The sequence below is a fragment of the Erythranthe guttata genome, chromosome 9 (genome assembly GCF_056151865.1).
Source record: "Erythranthe guttata isolate IM_541 chromosome 9, IM_541, whole genome shotgun sequence".
NCBI classification, from domain to species: domain Eukaryota; kingdom Viridiplantae; phylum Streptophyta; class Magnoliopsida; order Lamiales; family Phrymaceae; genus Erythranthe; species Erythranthe guttata.
In genome coordinates this window covers 10,511,515-10,532,045 of record NC_142541.1, presented here as the reverse complement: position 1 = coordinate 10,532,045, position 20,531 = coordinate 10,511,515, and the positions used below count along the sequence as shown (strand labels likewise).

Genomic DNA, 20,531 nt, shown 5'->3' with positions numbered 1-20,531 from the left:
ATCATTCTCTCTGGTGCGACATCAACTTCACTTTTTTTTCTTTTCTTTTTTCCCCAATATTCATCTTCACCGATTGGTCTCCCACGAGTCCCCTTTCTGACGCAGAGAAAAAATTAGGTAAAAAAATCTATAACCTACCGCCTCGCTCTTCTCGGCGGTTGCATCTCATGACGACGATCATCATCGTCGTCGTCGTCGTCGTCCTGGTCGATGTCATTGTATCGGGCGGCGGGCTGCATAATATCTCCAAGGTCGGCGCGTAAATCGGCAAACTGCCGCATCTAGTCATGTCCAATGCTTCTGGTGATCGGGTACAATGCACGTACTATCTGATAATAAGCCCGCTGGTCTGGTGGCCTCACATTCTCTCGATACAGTTCAGCCGGACCTATGTCGGGATTGGTGATCTTGAGATGAGTCCGATCGGTATACCAATCCATGTAGTGATCGTCGACTTCCCCCCGTTGTCGTGTCGTCTTGTATAAGTTGGCACGAATGGAATGAGCCTGGACCATGTTCCGCATATCACCCGAAAATGGGTAGTTAACTTTATACGTTGCACCTCCTTTTGGACCGCGTAAACCTGGCTCCATCGATGGAATCAAGCCGCACGGAATATCTGTTAAAGTAGGTGACCAACAAGCCAACTTGTGGCTGTGGTCTTTCGTATTTATTATTGTAATAAACGAACTTTTATTCGTATTAATGATAAAACACATTGGCATTCTATATCTTTGTCCCTTTGTCACAAGCATAGATATAGTCCTTACAGTTATTACAAGTACTAGTAATTGATCGTTAGGATCGTGAGATATTTACTTAAAGTATTATAACTGTTAAACGTGTTCCTAGTCGAAGGGTTACGCCACTAATGAGGATATCGGCCTTTCCCATTAAGACTAGCACTTAGTGTATGTGTACTGCATCTCATCAGTAAACGGTATTGTGATATCGGCATGCATAAGTGGGTGCTCGTAAGTTGACGAGTTCACTGAACTCCCTCACCCTAGAAATCTCTAAGTGGTTCCCAATAATCGAGTAAAGATATCTATGGTATAGTTGTACACCATTAGTCCTTATGACCTAGACATCACCGTGACTTCACTAGAGGACCAGCTGTATCGTGACCTGTCCCTGAGTTCCACCGAGGACCATCCCAAGGGCCAGTGTTCGTGCAGTCCGAAATCTAGTGGGAGGTCTGTGCATTGTAGTCGGGGATTCGATCGCTAGAAAAGTCTTGGATGTCCTGTGTGTTCTGAAAGTTTGTAATCATTCTAAGTCTCTGGCCAGAGCTGACTAAGTGATGATTAGAGAATTCGATTCTCTAAGTCATGCACGTAAGGATTACAACACTTAGAACGATCGCACCGTTATCGAACATATAAAGAGGTCTCGATGAACCAATGCCTCTAGTTCGATCGGGACATATGAATCGAAGGGACCGTACTGTACGTTAACTATATCTGAAGGTTCTTGCAGGCACTTCATTTGTATCTAGGGAATCATGACGCGTAGTTGCTAGACGCCAATCTTGATTCGTTGGGTGATTAAGGTGAAACGAGCTTCATCTTAATCGTAACTCGAAGGGGACGAGTTTTGACCACAAAGGGTTGTGGGCCCACGGCTAGCTTACACCTGAACCATCGAGGGTCACACTGCTCGTGCACATGAGATCTTTGAATAAACGGTCAGAGATAAAATAGTTTATCTTTGCATGATTGGAAGTCAATATGATTGAGTCCAACATTCATAACTTTGAATTATGAATGAGAATAAGAAAAGGAAAAGAATAGGCGAACGTGTTAGTGAACTTTCTAAATCGGGAAGTTTCCAAATTTAGAAAGTCCACTGAACTAGGGTTTCCACTTTTGGAAAGTTGGAAAACAAGAGATGGCACTCGTAATGACGAGGAAGTTATAATGATTCCGAAAATGTAATCGTTGCAATTTTTCGGTCATTGAATTGAGAGAGACGAGCAAGTAAAGGAACTAACGAGCTTAAGCTGTTGGGCCCAGTCCAACTTAAGCCCGCTAGGGTTTTATGCAAGGGACTATAAATACATGATTTATAGACCTTGCACAAAAACAACAAACCCTAACCCTAGCGGCCGTCCACCTCTCTCTCTCGCCCCCTCTCCCGCGCGGCCACCTCCGCCGTTGGCGCCGCCCCGTCGCCGGAATCGGCCATCCCTTGGCCGATCCATTTCGGTATTCTTTTCTCCTTTCTTTTTCTTCCGTTAATTCTAACTACTTCGTGTCTAGTGCCACGTTTTAGTAGATCGAAGTATACGAGGTGAAATCCGAGAGGAGGAAGATCGTAGATCGAAGAACCAAGGAGCAACGCACGAGCCGAAGCCGCACGCTGCCCCACGCGCCGCCCCGGAAGTCCGCGCGTGAAGCTCACGCGCCGCCGTGGCCGTACACCGCCGCTGCTCCTGCTCAATTGCTGCCCCGATTCTACGGATTGGTTTCCGTAGTAATCACGACGTGCTAATCGCCCCTACCTCACGCTTCAAGAGGTAAACACACGAAACCCTAGTTTCGTTTTTGAGTTTCGTTTAATCTATGATTTCATGTTTTGCTTTGTATGATTTTATGTGATTATGTGTAATCGATTAAATCATTGCAAGCATGTTATTTGGTTTAAACGCGAGCATGTTAACTGTTTTAATTCGGCTGAAATTATTAGCATGTGAATCGTTTTTTAATTTCGCTGGAAGCGCAAAGGTACGCAATTAATTGAATTTATTTTATCGGGCATGTTCTTATGTGTTTTGAACTCGTTTGAATCACATAAATTTTTGTTTTCCGCTGCGTATGCGTGCCCGAAACCCAACAGTGGTATCAGAGCTCGTTGCGCAATTAATTGCGTTCGTGTTTATATGCTATGATTTTATGCATGTTCGATTTATTAAAGTAGTGATTGTCGTATTATGTAATTGGGAGTTTTCGTAAGTTTAAAATATTTTTGAAATATTGTTTAGAATTTTTCCAGCTTTAAAATTGTTTAAAATTGGAAAATCGGATCTGAAATTGTTTTTAAAACGTCGGTTTTTGTTTAATCGGATCGAACCGGTCGAACCGGCCGGTTCGATGGTTGTGTGCGATTTAGTTGACCGAATCCAAGTGGATTCGGGTCGGTCAGACCGGTTCTCGGTCCGACTGACCCGGCCCACTGATTTGGGTCAGCTGGACCGGACAGAACCGGACCGCTTCGGTCCGAACCGGTCAGACCGGTTGGGCCGAACCGGTTCACTGAAAAAAAAAAAAAAAAAAAAAAAAAAATTCAGATTTCTAAAATTAAACTTAAAACAAATTGATTTTAATTTTTGGAAAATTATTTTCAATTAATCCCAATTAGATAATTGGATCGACAATCATCTATTTTAGTAAATAGGTGTTAGATTAATTAATTAATTTAAATTGTTAAATTGATTTCAATTAATAGAATACATATATAATATTGATTATATATTCAACTTAATTAGTAGTACCTCAACATTATTTGAATGATTTATGCTAGTTGAGGTTCTATAATTATTTTGAAAAACCCGATAATTAATTATTGTAATTAATTATATAGTTAGGTCGTATGTTCCTCTTAGGACAATATGCGCTTCCATATACCTTTAGAGAACATAGATGTAGGAATCACATAGACCAATCCAAAACCTTCTGATGAGATAAAACACTTTAATTAAAATCCCTCATTCTTTTAATTAAGAATCATTTCAAGCTATAAAGAAAAAACCCAATCTGTTGAGTTATTTCTTTCCTTCTGCCAACGGTTGGATTATGTGTAGCCCTTTACTATAGTGCAGTAAGCCGTGTTAGCGGGGAGTGCTATGGTAGAGTAAGCTGTAATTCAATTGACATAGTGATGAAGGTAGCCATAGAAAAGGGTTATGTTGAATTAACGTGGTCGGCTAGATTAACTAGGGACTGCATTAGTTTGGCATAATCGAGTTCTATGAGCATCTTTGATTGGTAGGTTAGACTTGACACACGACGATTTTGATATTCGCGAGATTAACTTAGGTCATTATCAAGTGTGAGGAAAATTAATTTAGGGTCATATTGTGGATATGATTGATTGTGATCTACCTTTGGGCAAATATAATCGGGCTAGATTAACTACGGGTTATATTTGTCTATTGGACCTAAAGCCCATTAAGAAAAATCAGTTTTCTCGTTTGTCTACTAGAGGGAAGTGGAATTCGATAAAATTAGTGGGAGAACAATTAAATAACACAAGTCCAAACATTTAATTGTAACAATCATTTAACGCGAATCTCTAATAATCCTCTTCTCTATATGTCTCAGATAATCATGTCTAAGAATCCCATAATGTCAATCCTCGACAATAAACTCAATGGCCCTAATTACCTAGATTGGTTGCGTAGTCTTAAGCTTGTGCTAACTGTTGAGGGGCGTCTCTATGTTTTGAACGAGAGACTTCCCGCCACTATACCTGCTACAGCGACTGATGCTGAAAAGGAAACTTATGAAGTTTGGAAGAAAGATGACACTCATGCTAGGTGCTATATGATAGCCGCCATGGAGCCCGCGCTTGCGAGGAAATATGAGTCTCACTTGCATGCTTTCGATATAAAGGCTCATCTCGATAGCATGTATAGTGAGAATATTAGGGCATCGAGATACGCTGCTACAAAGGAGTTGATCACAGCGAGATTGCGCGAAGGGGTTTCGGTCCACGAGCACTGTCTCAAAATGATCACTCTCCTTGAAAAGCTAGTGAATCTTGATGTCACCCTCCCGACCGAGCTCTCGTTGGATTTGATCCTGTTGTCTCTTCCTAGTTCCTATGAATCGTTCATAGTGAACTTCAACATGAACAAACTAGATCCTCCCTTGGATGAGTTAATGAACATGTTGGTCAGCTTCGAGTCCACCATTAAGAAAGAGAAGTCTGTTCTCATTGCTGCTACTTCTGGAAAGAAGAGTTCTTTACAAAAGAAGAGAAAGGAAAGAGTTCTTTTCCCTAACAGCAAGTTCGAAGTGGGTGAAGGTAGTGGGGGCCCCAAAGCAAAGGTTAGCAAACAAGTTGATGATGCTTGCCATCACTGTGGAAAGAAAGGACATTGGCGCCGCAACTGCAAGGCTTACCTAAAGCAGAAAGGTTCTGAAAAGGGTACGTATTTCATTGACGTAAATTTGTCTGTCAACTCTTCTTCTTGGGTATTGGATACGGGCTGTGGCTCACATTTGTGCAATGATTTGCAGCTAATGACAAGAAGTCGAAGACTTAGATCGGGTGAGACCTACCTAAGGATGGGGAATGGAGCAAGAGTTGCTGCTGAAGCCATTGGCACAATTTACTTAAATGTTTTGGATTCTAGTTTTCCTATTGTTTTGAACGATTGTTTATTTGTTCCGTCGCTCATTAGAAACCTTATTTCTATTCCTGTATTAGATATTGAAGGTTTTACTTTTGTTTTTGGAAATTCGATTTGCATTATACAAAAGAATGAGAACTTAATTTGCAAAGGACGACTATTAAACAACTTGTATGAACTAAATCCAAGTGAAATACCTATTAATGTTATATCAGCAAAACGTAAGGAGATAGATCAAAACCCCGCACAACTTTGGCACGCTAGATTAGGTCATGTCTCTTTAAGAAGGATGAACGATTTTGTTAGTGAAGGATTGTTCTCTTTGGAGGATGTGAAATCACTACAAACTTGTGAATCTTGCCTTAAAGGGAAAATGACCAAGTCACCCTACAAAGGGAAAATGGAACGAGCCGAGGGTCTTTTGGATTTGATCCATACAGACGTATGTGGTCCACTAAGTGTTAGTGCGAAGGGTGGATACAACTACTTCGCTACCTTTACCGACGATTATTCTAGGTATGGGTATGTGTACTTGATGAAGTACAAGTCTGAAACATTTGAAAAGTTCAAAGATTTTAGACACGAAGTAGAAAAGCAACTCGGACGAAGTATTAAGAAGCTGCGATCCGATCGTGGTGGAGAATACTTGAGCATCGAGTTCATTGACTATCTAAAAGAAAATGGGATACAGTCCCAATGGACTCCACCGGGAACTCCTCAACTTAATGGAGTATCCGAACGTCGGAATCGAACTTTATTGGATATGGTTCGATCAATGATGGGGTTCACAAACTTACCGGCATACTTGTGGGGTCATGCACTTCGTACTGCCGCGTATTTGCTGAATAGAGTTAACACCAAAGCAGTTAAATCCACACCGTATGAACTTTGGCATTCCCGGAAACCCAATTACAAACATATTAGGATATGGGGTTGTCCCGCTTATGTGAAGCGGTTAGTGGGAGATAAGTTGGATAGTAAATCCGACTTGTGCTATTTTGTGGGGTATCCCGAAGACTCGATGGGATACGAGTTCTACTATGTCAAAGAAGCAAAGACGTTTGTTTCGAGAAATGCCACCTTTTTGGAAAGGGAGTTTCTATCCGATAGAAAGGGCAGCATGATAGAACTAGAAGTAGTTCAAGAACCACAAAGTGAAGTTCAAACACAAGAACAAGCAATCGAACCAATACAACAAACCACTAATATACCTCCTGAACCTACGGTGCGTAGATCCGAAAGAGCTCGGAAAATGCCGGATAGGTTATTCCTCCTCGAAAATGATGAAGATCATGTTGATCTTGGACGAGATCCAAGAACATACAATGAGGCCGTATCGGATGCGGACATGGGACATTGGCTAACTGCCATGAAATCCGAAATGGACTCCATGTACTCCAACAAGGTGTGGACCTTGGTAGATCCACCTAAGGGAATTGTTCCTATAGGCTGCAAGTGGATCTATAAGAAGAAAATTGGAGTGGATGGAAAGGTATCGACCTATAAAGCTAGATTGGTAGCAAAAGGATACACTCAAAGGCAAGGTGTTGACTATGAGGAAACATTTTCGCCAGTTGCGATGCTGAAGTCCATTAGGATTTTGCTGGCCATAGCTGCAAGGTACGACTACGAGATATGGCAAATGGATGTGAAGACCGCCTTCCTTAATGGAGATATTGAGGAAGAAATTTACATGGCGCAGCCGGAAGGCTTCATATCTTCTGGAAGTGAGCAAAAGGTTTGCAAGCTCCAGCGATCCATTTATGGATTGAAGCAAGCATCCCGTAGTTGGAACATTAGGTTCGACTCAACTATCAAAGAGTTTGATTTTGAGAAGAATCCGGAGGAACCTTGTGTATACAAGAAGGTTAGTGGGAGGGCAGTGATATTTTTAGTGCTTTACGTTGACGACATTCTACTCATTGGGAATGACGTAGGAATGTTACAACAAACGAAAGCATGGTTGTCCACACGTTTCTCAATGAAGGATTTGGGAGAAGCATCTTATGTATTAGGAATACGCATCTATAGAGATAGAGCGAGAAAGATGCTTGGTTTATCCCAAAGCCTGTACATAGACACCGTTATGAAACGGTTTAGCATGGAAGAATCCAAGAAAGGATTCTTGCCAATGTCCCATGGGGTTCGTCTCTCGAAATCTATGTGTCCCCAAACACCAAGTGAAATCGAGGAGATGAAAAGGACGCCTTATGCTTCTGCCATAGGAAGCATAATGTATGGCATGCTATGTACGAGACCCGATATTGCGTATGCTGTGAGTGTCACGAGCAGATATCAGTCTAACCCCGGCCCGGCTCACTGGAAAGCCGTGAAAGATATCCTCAAGTACTTGCGAAGAACTAAGGATATATTTTTGGTCTATGGGGGTGCCGAGTTGAAATTAGAGGGTTTTACCGACTCTAGTTTTCAATCGGACGTGGACGACTCAAAGTCGAATTCTGGATTTATATTCACGCTTAATGGTGGTGCCGTGTGTTGGAAGAGTTCCAAGCAAAGCACGACGGCTGATTCCACTACCGAAGCGGAATACATTGCAGCATCCGAAGCTGCAAAAGAAGGGACTTGGATAAGGAAATTCATCCAAGAGTTGGGTGTAATTCCTGATGCTAGTGATCCAGTACCGTTGTATTGTGATAACACCGGAGCCGTGGCGCAAGCTAAGGAGCCACGATCTCATCAGAAGTCGAAGCATATTCTGAGGAAGTATCACGTGATCCGAGAGATCATTGATAGAGGTGAAGTTAAGGTAGAACGAGTCACCTCGGAAGAGAACGTTGCAGACCCCTTCACGAAGCCTTTACCAAGATCGGTCCATGAGAAACATCGAGAGTCGATGGGATTGCGGTTTATGGGTAGTTGGCTTTAGGTCAAGTGGGAGATTGTTAGAGTAGGTGACCAACAAGCCAACTTGTGGCTGTGGTCTTTCGTATTTATTATTGTAATAAACGAACTTTTATTCGTATTAATGATAAAACACATTGGCATTCTATATCTTTGTCCCTTTGTCACAAGCATAGATATAGTCCTTACAGTTATTACAAGTACTAGTAATTGATCGTTAGGATCGTGAGATATTTACTTAAAGTATTATAACTGTTAAACGTGTTCCTAGTCGAAGGGTTACGCCACTAATGAGGATATCGGCCTTTCCCATTAAGACTAGCACTTAGTGTATGTGTACTGCATCTCATCAGTAAACGGTATTGTGATATCGGCATGCATAAGTGGGTGCTCGTAAGTTGACGAGTTCACTGAACTCCCTCACCCTAGAAATCTCTAAGTGGTTCCCAATAATCGAGTAGAGATATCTATGGTATAGTTGTACACCATTAGTCCTTATGACCTAGACATCACCGTGACTTCACTAGAGGACCAGCTGTATCGTGACCTGTCCCTGAGTTCCACCGAGGACCATCCCAAGGGCCAGTGTTCGTGCAGTCCGAAATCTAGTGGGAGGTCTGTGCATTGTAGTCGGGGATTCGATCGCTAGAAAAGTCTTGGATGTCCTGTGTGTTCTGAAAGTTTGTAATCATTCTAAGTCTCTGGCCAGAGCTGACTAAGTGATGATTAGAGAATTCGATTCTCTAAGTCATGCACGTAAGGATTACAACACTTAGAACGATCGCACCGTTATCGAACATATAAAGAGGTCTCGATGAACCAATGCCTCTAGTTCGATCGGGACATATGAATCGAAGGGACCGTACTGTACGTTAACTATATCTGAAGGTTCTTGCAGGCACTTCATTTGTATCTAGGGAATCATGACGCGTAGTTGCTAGACGCCAATCTTGATTCGTTGGGTGATTAAGGTGAAACGAGCTTCATCTTAATCGTAACTCGAAGGGGACGAGTTTTGACCACAAAGGGTTGTGGGCCCACGGCTAGCTTACACCTGAACCATCGAGGGTCACACTGCTCGTGCACATGAGATCTTTGAATAAACGGTCAGAGATAAAATAGTTTATCTTTGCATGATTGGAAGTCAATATGATTGAGTCCAACATTCATAACTTGGAATTATGAATGAGAATAAGAAAAGGAAAAGAATAGGCGAACGTGTTAGTGAACTTTCTAAATCGGGAAGTTTCCAAATTTAGAAAGTCCACTGAACTAGGGTTTCCACTTTTGGAAAGTTGGAAAACAAGAGATGGCACTCGTAATGACGAGGAAGTTATAATGATTCCGAAAATGTAATCGTTGCAATTTTTCGGTCATTGAATTGAGAGAGACGAGCAAGTAAAGGAACTAACGAGCTTAAGCTGTTGGGCCCAGTCCAACTTAAGCCCGCTAGGGTTTTATGCAAGGGACTATAAATACATGATTTATAGACCTTGCACAAAAACAACAAACCCTAACCCTAGCGGCCGTCCACCTCTCTCTCTCGCCCCCTCTCCCGCGCGGCCACCTCCGCCGTTGGCGCCGCCCCGTCGCCGGAATCGGCCATCCCTTGGCCGATCCATTTCGGTATTCTTTTCTCCTTTCTTTTTCTTCCGTTAATTCTAACTACTTCGTGTCTAGTGCCACGTTTTAGTAGATCGAAGTATACGAGGTGAAATCCGAGAGGAGGAAGATCGTAGATCGAAGAACCAAGGAGCAACGCACGAGCCGAAGCCGCACGCTGCCCCACGCGCCGCCCCGGAAGTCCGCGCGTGAAGCTCACGCGCCGCCGTGGCCGTACACCGCCGCTGCTCCTGCTCAATTGCTGCCCCGATTCTACGGATTGGTTTCCGTAGTAATCACGACGTGCTAATCGCCCCTACCTCACGCTTCAAGAGGTAAACACACGAAACCCTAGTTTCGTTTTTGAGTTTCGTTTAATCTATGATTTCATGTTTTGCTTTGTATGATTTTATGTGATTATGTGTAATCGATTAAATCATTGCAAGCATGTTATTTGGTTTAAACGCGAGCATGTTAACTGTTTTAATTCGACTGAAATTATTAGCATGTGAATCGTTTTTTAATTTCGCTGGAAGCGCAAAGGTACGCAATTAATTGAATTTATTTTATCGGGCATGTTCTTATGTGTTTTGAACTCGTTTGAATCACATAAATTTTTGTTTTCCGCTGCGTATGCGTGCCCGAAACCCAACAATATCCTTAACCCACCCGAGCTGTCGGACGCAGCGATCAGGCATATACTGCTCTACGACCCACATGTACTGGATCGTGCCATGATACAATGTATGAGGGATCGTGTATATCCCGACCATAATGTAGCCACTCGACCTAAACAAAAAAAAAATATAAATACATAAATCGAAAAATTCATATTTAAAATAAATATAAATACACGAATCGAAAAATTCATATTTAAAAAAATATAAATACATAAATCGAAAAATTGCATATTTCAAAGAAATATAAATACATAAACCAAATAAATCATATTTAAAAAAAATATAAATACATGAATCGAAAAATTATATTTAAAGAAAATATGAATACATAAATCAAAAAATTTCATATTTAAAAAAAATAAAAATACATAAATCGAAAAATTCATGTTTAAGAAAAAACATAAATACATAAATCGAAAAATACAAATGCATAAAAAACTTACATCATCCGCAGTCATATTGTCGAGTAAATCTCGAACATGCTCGACTGTGCCCACTTTTAGCGGCGCGTTCCACCTCTTGCATCGAGGTTGAAAGTCGCGGTACCGCTCGCTCTCCTCCGGCGGCTGAAATCTCGGAAAGTACTCGTATATCCAACACTGCAATATTTTATTTAAATATATTTAGTTAAATAAACAATCGAGAATACATTAATTTAAAAACATTATGAAAAAAATAATAACAAAAGATATATTAATTTACTTGAAGAAGGGTGGTGCAACCCGCCAAGCTCCTCGACTGTGCTCGACTGCATATACCCAACTCCCTGTATAGATTGGCCAAACAGGCAGAACCCCACGAATACGTGCCGACCTGATCAAGTACGGCATCCTCGAGCATGTGCATATACCACGGCTTCATCCGATCACACATCATGTCGGGGAATAAAATTGATCCGAGAAGAAACACCAGATATATCTGAACTCGACGTCTCATGGGCGTTTCGGGCATCAACAACTGCACTTGTATCATCCTCCATGTGGGGCCCCATGCTTCCATGCCTCGTCAATCTCTTCAAAATCGAGGTTCATAATCTCGGACAATAAATGCACGCAGTTTGTTCGCTCGATGCTCTCATCGTACCTAGGCGCGACCACTCGTCCCTCCACATGGGCACCTAGTATCATCTGGATATCATGGAGAGTGATAGTCATCCCTCCCCACGGCATATGGAAGTTGTTCGTCTCTGACTGCCACCGCTCCACGAACGCAAACAACAAAGGACCATCTATGCGCGGTAGGAAAGAGCGGGCTAGGGGGTACAAATCGGTCATCCGCAGAAAATACTTGTCTGCAATGACATCTAAGCCTAACGGGGCCAGGGCATCTCCAATCTTCTCGTAGTTGAAATGGGACAAGGAGGTGATACGGCACTCCACTCGTCCAACCGGACGTTCCTGCAATCATTTATTTAGAACACATATTAGTTAATCAACTATTAAAATATTTTAATATAAGATATAGAAATTATTATATTTAAATTCAAACAAATAATTAACTTACTTCTCCCCTCCAGATATATGCCGCTACGTGCGACTTGAAACTCGAAATAAAAAACGGATCCCGCGGGCCACCGGGAAATGGACCATCCAGCACGTACAGATTGACACGATTATGACTTCGACCACCATGGCCTCCACGGCGCCGTGCTCGACCTCCACGAGCTACAACCTCGGTCTCGTGAACGGGGTCCACCGCATCCTCCTCCTCCTCCATAGCATGGGAAGGCCTAGCACTAGCATGTGCAACCGATGATCAGACTTCACCAGCTCTCTCAGCCTCTCACCTATGGCGTGTAGACATAGTCATGCGCTCGCGCTCTCTATGATCGGCCTCATCACGAACTGCTCGCATAATTTTCCTTTGACGTGCCTTTGCCTGCTATCTGTTAAATAAGACACTAAACAAGTCAGTCTAAATAATAATAAATAAAATAATTTAAAAAAAAAACCTTAAATTTTGCTCCCATTTCGTGGAAGAAGACACGATATTTGTGCTTACATTTCATAAGTTATCTCACGAAATGTAAGCATAAATTTCTTGTCTTTTTCCACAAAATGAGAGCAAAACGCCAGAAACACACAAGTTTCGTGCATAGTACAACATAAAAAAAAACTTAAATTTCGTAAGTTTTCTCATGAAATTTAAGCTTTAGTTTCATCGTATTACACACGAAACTTAGAAGAAATAAAAGATAGTCATAGTTTCGTGAAAACAAAATCACGAAATTAGCTCTTTAATTTTGCGATTTATTTCACGAAACACAATTTTTTTCGATAACTTTCAAACTGATGAAAATGTACAGATTATTTTTGAAATTTGTTAATATACAACTATAAAACATTGGATTGACGGAATGGAGTTCTAGTTTAACCTTATATCGTTGTCGGATTGCTCGTTTAATCCGCGGGAATTCGAAGGGTGTTGAAGAGGTTTTGAGAGGATTTTGATTTTTTTGGAAAAAAGTTACAAATGAATCAAAAGTGCACTGCAAGACGGTAAAAGATGCACTATGAATAGCATTTCAGTTCTTTTTTTGTAGATTGGTGTAGCTAAAAGGAGTTCCTTACTCTTTTATTAATTCAGACATTTTTTAATATTAATTAATCTGTTAGTGGGATGTGAAAGAGAATATGATCCAAAATCTCCCATCAATACCCCCCAAATCGTCGTTTTTCCAATGCTCCTCCGTCCATTCCGCCGGAGTGAATGATCCCTGCAGTGATTTCAGCCCCGTGATTGCTCGAGAAGCAAAACCCCCAAGCTGTAAACGTCGTTCTTTGGCAAAACAACATCGGTGTTCAGGCAAGTCGTGTCGACATAACCGAGCGATCCTTGACACCTATCGGCGTGTGCAAGCTTTGCTCGTCATTCCTGAGTTTGCAAAGGCCAAAATCGGCCAGCTTGTCGTGGCCATTGCTGACTAGAAGGACGGTGGACGATCCACCGGGAGATCGGTGATGAAGTCGAGGTATTCGAGTGCATAAGCGATGTCCAAGGCGATGCTGAGGTGGCCATCACGTGTATGCATACGGTCGAATATGTTTTGGATGTTAGATTTCGAAGAAGGACCGAAACTTTATCTAGAATCATCTTTTAGCTGCCACCTCTCTCTTCCAAGACACATTTAACAACTCCCAATATTCCATCCACAAGCTTAGCTAGGTAAACATATGAAGTTGCTCCAACTCCAATACGAATCCTAAAATGACTTCTGGTCACTGCGAATATGTCCTAATTATTGAAGAAGAAGAAGAAGAAGAAGAAGAAGAAGAAGAAGAAGAAGAAGAAGAAGAAGAAGAAGAAGAAGAAGAAGAAGAAGAAGAAGAAGAAGAAGAATAAGAAGAAGAAGAAGAAGAAGAAGAAGAAGAAGAAGAAGAAGAAGAAGAAGAAGAAGAAGAAGAATGATGGATATAGTCTTGAAAATTGTCTGTGGTGGTTATATTTCGAACTTTGCAAAATTTTGATGATCGGATAGTCGGTCGTCACATTCATCGGATACCTTGTTTGAATATGTATGATCTTGTTGAATAATTTCTCTAGACAACCATTTTTCTTATGATGATGGTGAGAATTATAATTGTTATTGCACCTGCAATCAAATTGCCACTTTTGCTTGATGTTGAGAAACCAAGTAAATCTTTGTTTTGCTTGTGCCTAACTAAACATTACTCCCTCTTCTATTATTGCTTTTCATTATGCCTTCGAGCACAAGTTAATACTTTGTTATATGGACAATATAATTTTTATTTATTTAATAAGGATTAAGCAAAGGATTATGAATCAAAATTCGGTAATTTAGATTTAAAAAAAAAAAAAGGAAAAAGGAAAGAAAGTGGGTATCTTTTTATTTTTGTTTTTACTTCGTATTTGAATGTAGCAGATGTGTTATTTCTTACGATTTTCCATTTTCTTATCTTTTCATGCAGCTTCAAGTTGATTTTCTTTCCCACAAAATTTGAAATACACATGTTTTTTTCCGCTTTTAATTTTTAGATCAGTACAAATGAAATTTATTAAAATGCCATCAATGCAAATAAATATGATAAGGATGATTTTGTCATTTTAGATGTTGTCAGTCCCCATCAGGCAAACCAAATGCAATAGTCCAATTATCCTTATTAAGTGAATCCTACAAACCAAATCCAAATTTTTGGTTACTATATAATCATGAACATTAGAATATTCTATAATCCTTAAGAATTATTTATCCCATACCTCAAACAAAAAGAGGTCTTAATGTTCTGTTTTATTGAACAAAGCCAAGGAAAGTCACGATCATTCCTTAACGGTTTACAATGAACCAGCATTCTCTCTCTCTCTCTCTCTCTCTCTCTCTCTCTCTCTCTCTCTCTCTCTCTCTCTCTCACACACACACACACACACAATTATCGTTTTGTGTGAGTGATATACGATTGAATAGGGTTTCCGATTTGGGTGATTTCAGCTTGATTTGCGACGGTCAGGGTTGAGTTTTACAGAGCGTTTTAAGGTTCGTTATTTTTATTTTTTACAAAGATTTTCATGGCTCTTTTTTTGGTTACGATTAGAATGCGCGACTGTGTGTGTGTTTAATTTATAATTGTGATTTACGTTTTTGTATGTTTTTGTATAATTATGGGTATTATTCATTAATTTTATTTGTGTTGAGGCATTTCGATTTTATTTAATTTTTGGTTTTTCTGTGTATGATATTGTCGTTTGGATTTTATTGAGGGATACCAGAGTAGTCATGCTTAGTAGCATTAACTTGTTGCATATCAGAGTAGTTAAATACAGTAGTCATATACAATAACATATTGTAAATGTATTTATTCTGTTGATCCTTTTGTTACAGATGCAGAATGTCTACCAATATTGTACTAATAATGAGGTTTGAAGAGTTATTTGGTGTGAGAAATTGTCTTACTTCTTTCGGATTTGAAGAGTTGGTTGGATTCGTACAGGCTAAATGGGGCACGTTGCACTGCAACACCATGTTTCTCACGTACACAATCGTTGGTCATGTGGAGGGTGTGTTGTGTGATGATGATGATGATGTGTTTTACAAGTTGTCGTTAGCGCGTCAATTTTCTCTTGATCGTGTTGAAATGAATGTTAAACAAATAGAGGGAAGTGTTGTTGATGTGGTATCAAGTGTAGCATGTTTGTATAATTAGGCACAACTGCATAATCAGTTCCCACTGGAAATTGGTCAAGGTAGCGGAAGCAATTACTTGCAAAATGTTGAAATGTGTCTCAAACTCAGTTGATGAATGCTAATTGGACTGAACGATGTTGATCAAGTTTTTCGTGGAGGTGTTGTGGAGTTTAGGAAAGCTTTATGCATTTATTCGGTAGAAGCTGGATTTGAGTTTACATACGTTAAGAATGAGTGTATACGTTTCAAAGTTGAATGCAAACACAAGAGAATAAAAAACTGTATGTGGAGAATACATGCATCAATTGAGACGGCCAATGGGTATTTTTATATAAAGAAATTTGAGAAGCATCACACTTTTGGGTCGTCAAGGCAAAATAGAATGACGTCTGACATTATTGTTGGTATGATAGTTAATGTGGTCTGAGCTAAGCCAGACATGGTAGATAATGATGTCATCGTGGAAATGAAGCTAAATTATGGAGTTGACATTACCTATTATGTGGTTTGGAGGTCTGTCACGGCAGGGAAGCAACATGTATTTGACGATGATACTAGTTCGTACTCATATTCACAGTCATATTTCGAAGAACTTGGTCGCATCAATCCGAATAGCGTTTATAACCTTGACATCGATGCAGATATGATGAAGTTTCGACATTTTTTTTTCTTTGGTACATGTTTGTCGGGTTTTAAGTGATTTCGGTCGATAGTATCCCTGGATGGAACATTTTTGCACAACAAACACAAGGGCATTTTGTTAACTGCAATTGGGCAAGATGGTCATAATAGTAAGTTTCATTACTTTTATTACTCTTTATGAATATGTATGGCTATATTTTACATATACAGTCATCATATATTTTTTTGAACTGTGTTGCATGTGTATTAAGACTGTTATTGTTCCTTTTTAAACAGAATTGTTCCCGGTTGCATTAATATGACTACGAAGTACTACTCATGACAACAACACCGAGACACAAAAAACACTTGAACAGCAAGAATGAATATGACTACCGAAGCAAATAAGGCAATGAAGTACTACTCATGACAACAACACACACACACATGCTGTAGCAAGTATGAATGTGACTACATATACAATATGACTATGAAGTACTACCCATGACAATAATATCCACACACAAAAAAACACAAAAGTTGTAGCATGTATGAATGTGACTACATATGCCAATATGACTATGAAGTACTACCCATGACAACAACACCCACAAACGAAAAAACACAAAAGTTGTAGCATGCATGAATGTGACCATGTATGCCAATATGACTACGATGTACTACTCATGACAACAACACCCACACATAAAAAACACAAAAGTTGTAGCATGCACGAATGTGACCACATGTGCAAATATGACTATGAAGTACTACTCATGGCAACAACAACCAGACACACAAAAACACACGATGTAGCAAGGATGAATATGACTACAGTACCAAAATTGAATACATGACTACGGAATTTTGGCAAATTGATTTAATTGAAGTAATAAAATGGTTGAATTAGAGTGGAACCTGCTCATAAGTTTTCGTTCTCTGCGATATCTTACTTTCGATTACGACCTGTAAAAAAATATTTGAAGGGGGTTTTAGGTACCAACGGAGGGGGAAACAATGTATGTTGTAATGTAGCCATAAACTTACGTTTTGTTGGTGTCTTCTTCGCCATTGGTGGAAGATAACTACTGTTGATGGTATATGAAATTTATGAGCGGAAGTTGACTACTATTGTGGCTGTTTTGGGTTGCCGTCGAGGAAGATGACTATTTCTTCTTGAGCAGTTGAGGGTTTTTTAGGTGAATCTTAGTAGCGAAAAGGCAGGTTTGCGATTTTACAGAGAGAAGTTGATACGTCGGTTTTGGTAGGTTTTGATAATGGGGGCGTGTTTATTGGGATTTAATTTCTCAATTGATTTAGAAATCCGTGGTTATAGGGGTAATTTCAGGAATTTAGGTGCTAGGGGTTATCTCAAAGAAAGAATTTTATGGCTGAACCTATCCCTATTTATTTTCCATACTAGGGGTGTATATCAAATGGACCCTTCTAGTTATATGATTTGTGTTAGCCAAGTCTAAGAACCCAACCCATCTCGAGCCAACCGAATATATAAATAGAAGAGCAAATTGCACTTTGTCCCCTAAAAAGATGTCATTTTTGCACTTTTCCCTTAAATGTGTATTTCTTGGCTAATTCTCGACGAATAAAGGGTTTGCATGTCATTTTACTTTTCCCGCTTTCACTACTGAGTTGCTTAGGGTATTCAAAGGCACAATATTCACTTCCCAATTTGACAAAATTATCTTTCAAATTCGACGGAATTCTCTTCTAAATTCGACGAAAATTGTTCTATGTTCTTCATAACCAGTATTTGCACAACGCAATTAAGGCGATGAGTTCGAAATCACGGCAATGAGTGCAGAGACTGGACAATGGTAAGCACCCAACTTCGATTTTGTTATGGATTGTGCAGTGTTGGTTTTTATTGGGACCGGGTTTCGTATAAATTTGAGTTCTCTTTAAATATCATAGGAATGGATAAAATTATGAACACAATTGTTACCTTCGAGGAATCGTTTGAATGATCTATAGAAAACATCTACATGTTGCCCGCCGATTCAATTGATACTGGGAGAAAATAAAAACACAAGTTTTTTTTTCGATGATTCGATTTGGGAGAAAAAGGAGAGTCCAACGGTAATATTTCCTGAAAATGTGTATATCAGAATGTTAAGTCTGATTTGCCTGATATTGATGATTTGCATGACTATCAATTAGCTAGGGATAGGCTTAGAAGGGAAATTACGAGACCTCACCATCTTGATGATTTTCAGCTTGTTTCTTATGAGTTTGAATCACTAGATGGAAATGAACCTAATTCCTATAAAGATGCCTTAAAATCTAAAGAATTTGTTGAATGGATTGTTGCTATGAATGATGAAATGAAATCCTTACATGTGAATGAAACTTGAATTCTTGCTTCTTAACCTCCTAAGTGCTCTTTATAGTTGATTGTAAGTGGTTGTTTAACATCAAACAACAGATCGATTATGTGACATAGAAGGCTAGACTTGTTGATTAAGGGTTCACGCAAAAAAAAGGGATTGATTATAATGAAATATTTGCCTATGTCGTTAAATTTACCATTGTAAGAATTATGCTTTCTCTGATTGCTTATTTTGACTGGGAATTGAAACAAATGGATATTAAAACTGTTTTCTTACATGGTGAGTTAGATGAGAAAATTTTCATGAAACAGCCTAAGGGTTTTATTGATAAAGGGCATCCTGATTATGTGTGTCTATTGAAAAAAATCATTGGATGGACTTAAACAGTCTCCTAGACAGAATTTTGACTCATGTATGTTGTCTTTAAAATTCAAATGAGTTCTTATGATCCATGCCTTTATTTTAAAGAAAATGTCAAAATGCGTGTGTTTATGTTGATTTATGTTGATGACATTCTTTTTTGTCGATCCTTGTCTAAGTGTTATTGATCATGTTACAAAGTGTATTAGTAAAAACTTCGACATGAAACTGCTTGGAGATGCTAGAAGAATTTTAGGTTTGGATATAATCAGGAATAGAGATTCATGTTTAGTGTTTCTTAATCAATCTTCTTATGTGAAAAAGATCCTTGATAAATTATGTATGTGTGACGCTAAGCCTGCGATTATTCTCCTTGTTGTTCATTATGTGTGAAGTATAGATCAGTCTCCTTCAACTGATCTTGAAAGGTCTGAAAAATACTGTATGTGCCTTATGCTAGTGCTATAGGATATATGATGTATCTTATGATAACTTCTAGGCCTAATATTGCTTACACCATTAGTTGTTTGAGCAGATACATGTCAAATTTAGGTATGCCTCATCAGGAGGTTGTTAAATGGCTTATGAAATTTTTAAAAGGCTCTTTAGAAACTGGAATCGAGTTCTGTAAATCTGAAAAATGAATTGAACTGTGTGGATATGTGGATTCTAACTTTGCTAATGAAAGGGATAATAGAAAATCAACCAATTCTTATGTGTTTACTTTGTGTGGCTCATGTGTGAGCTAGAAATCACAATTACAGTACATTGTTGCCTTATCTACAACTGCATCAGAATACATTGTTGCTACTGAAGTAATATAAGAAGCTATTTGGCTTAAAGGCTTGTCGTCTGAAATTGGTTTTCAAAAGAAAAAAGTTGTGGTATTTTCTGATAGCCAATCTGGCATCCAACTTAGCAAAAATACTGTTTTTTTCACGACAGAACAAAACACATTGATGCGAAATTCCATTTTATGATGGGAACTAAGTGTTTACCTGTTGAAAAATTTAGATCATGCATGAGGATCTTGAATAGCACTTCTGATTCTTGATATATGTGATATGCTGACAGTCTGTGTGATTGCATGTGTGATCTGTGTGATCTAGTTTTTAATTAGAGAGCATAACAGTCTGTGAATATTTTTTATTCTTGGTAAATAAAAATATTTCCACTAAAACTATGTGTTTTTGTGTGTGAATGTATTTTAATTGGTAATGATGATCCCCATCCTTTAATGTCCTGAATAACCCACTTTGGCTCAATGTGGAGAATTATTGGGTGTTGTGGCCCAAAGTGTAATTCTTTAGTGAATTGGGCCCAACCACTTTTCTCCTGAGTAGCCCAATTAGCTGAGTCGGCCCAACTTATGGTCTTTTGTTTTGACTCAGTATGTGTTTAAGTAAGAGTTTTATGGTGACCGTCTATTTTGTTTGGTACAATCGTGACCACTCACTCTTGATCTCTTAAATACCTAAAATCGACATTACCCTAACTCTCTCTCTCTCTCTCCGGTTTTACCTTCTCTTTTTTTTCCAAGTTGTTTTTCGGCGACCGCCTTA

General features: G+C 39.4%; 1 pseudogene; it reads right to left on the bottom strand.

Annotated features, from left to right (window-relative positions):
• Positions 1-13,111: 13,111 nt before the first annotated feature.
• On the bottom strand, positions 13,112-15,286 carry LOC148768061 (calmodulin-binding receptor-like cytoplasmic kinase 2; annotated as a pseudogene).
• Between the last annotated feature and the right edge of the window lie 5,245 nt (positions 15,287-20,531).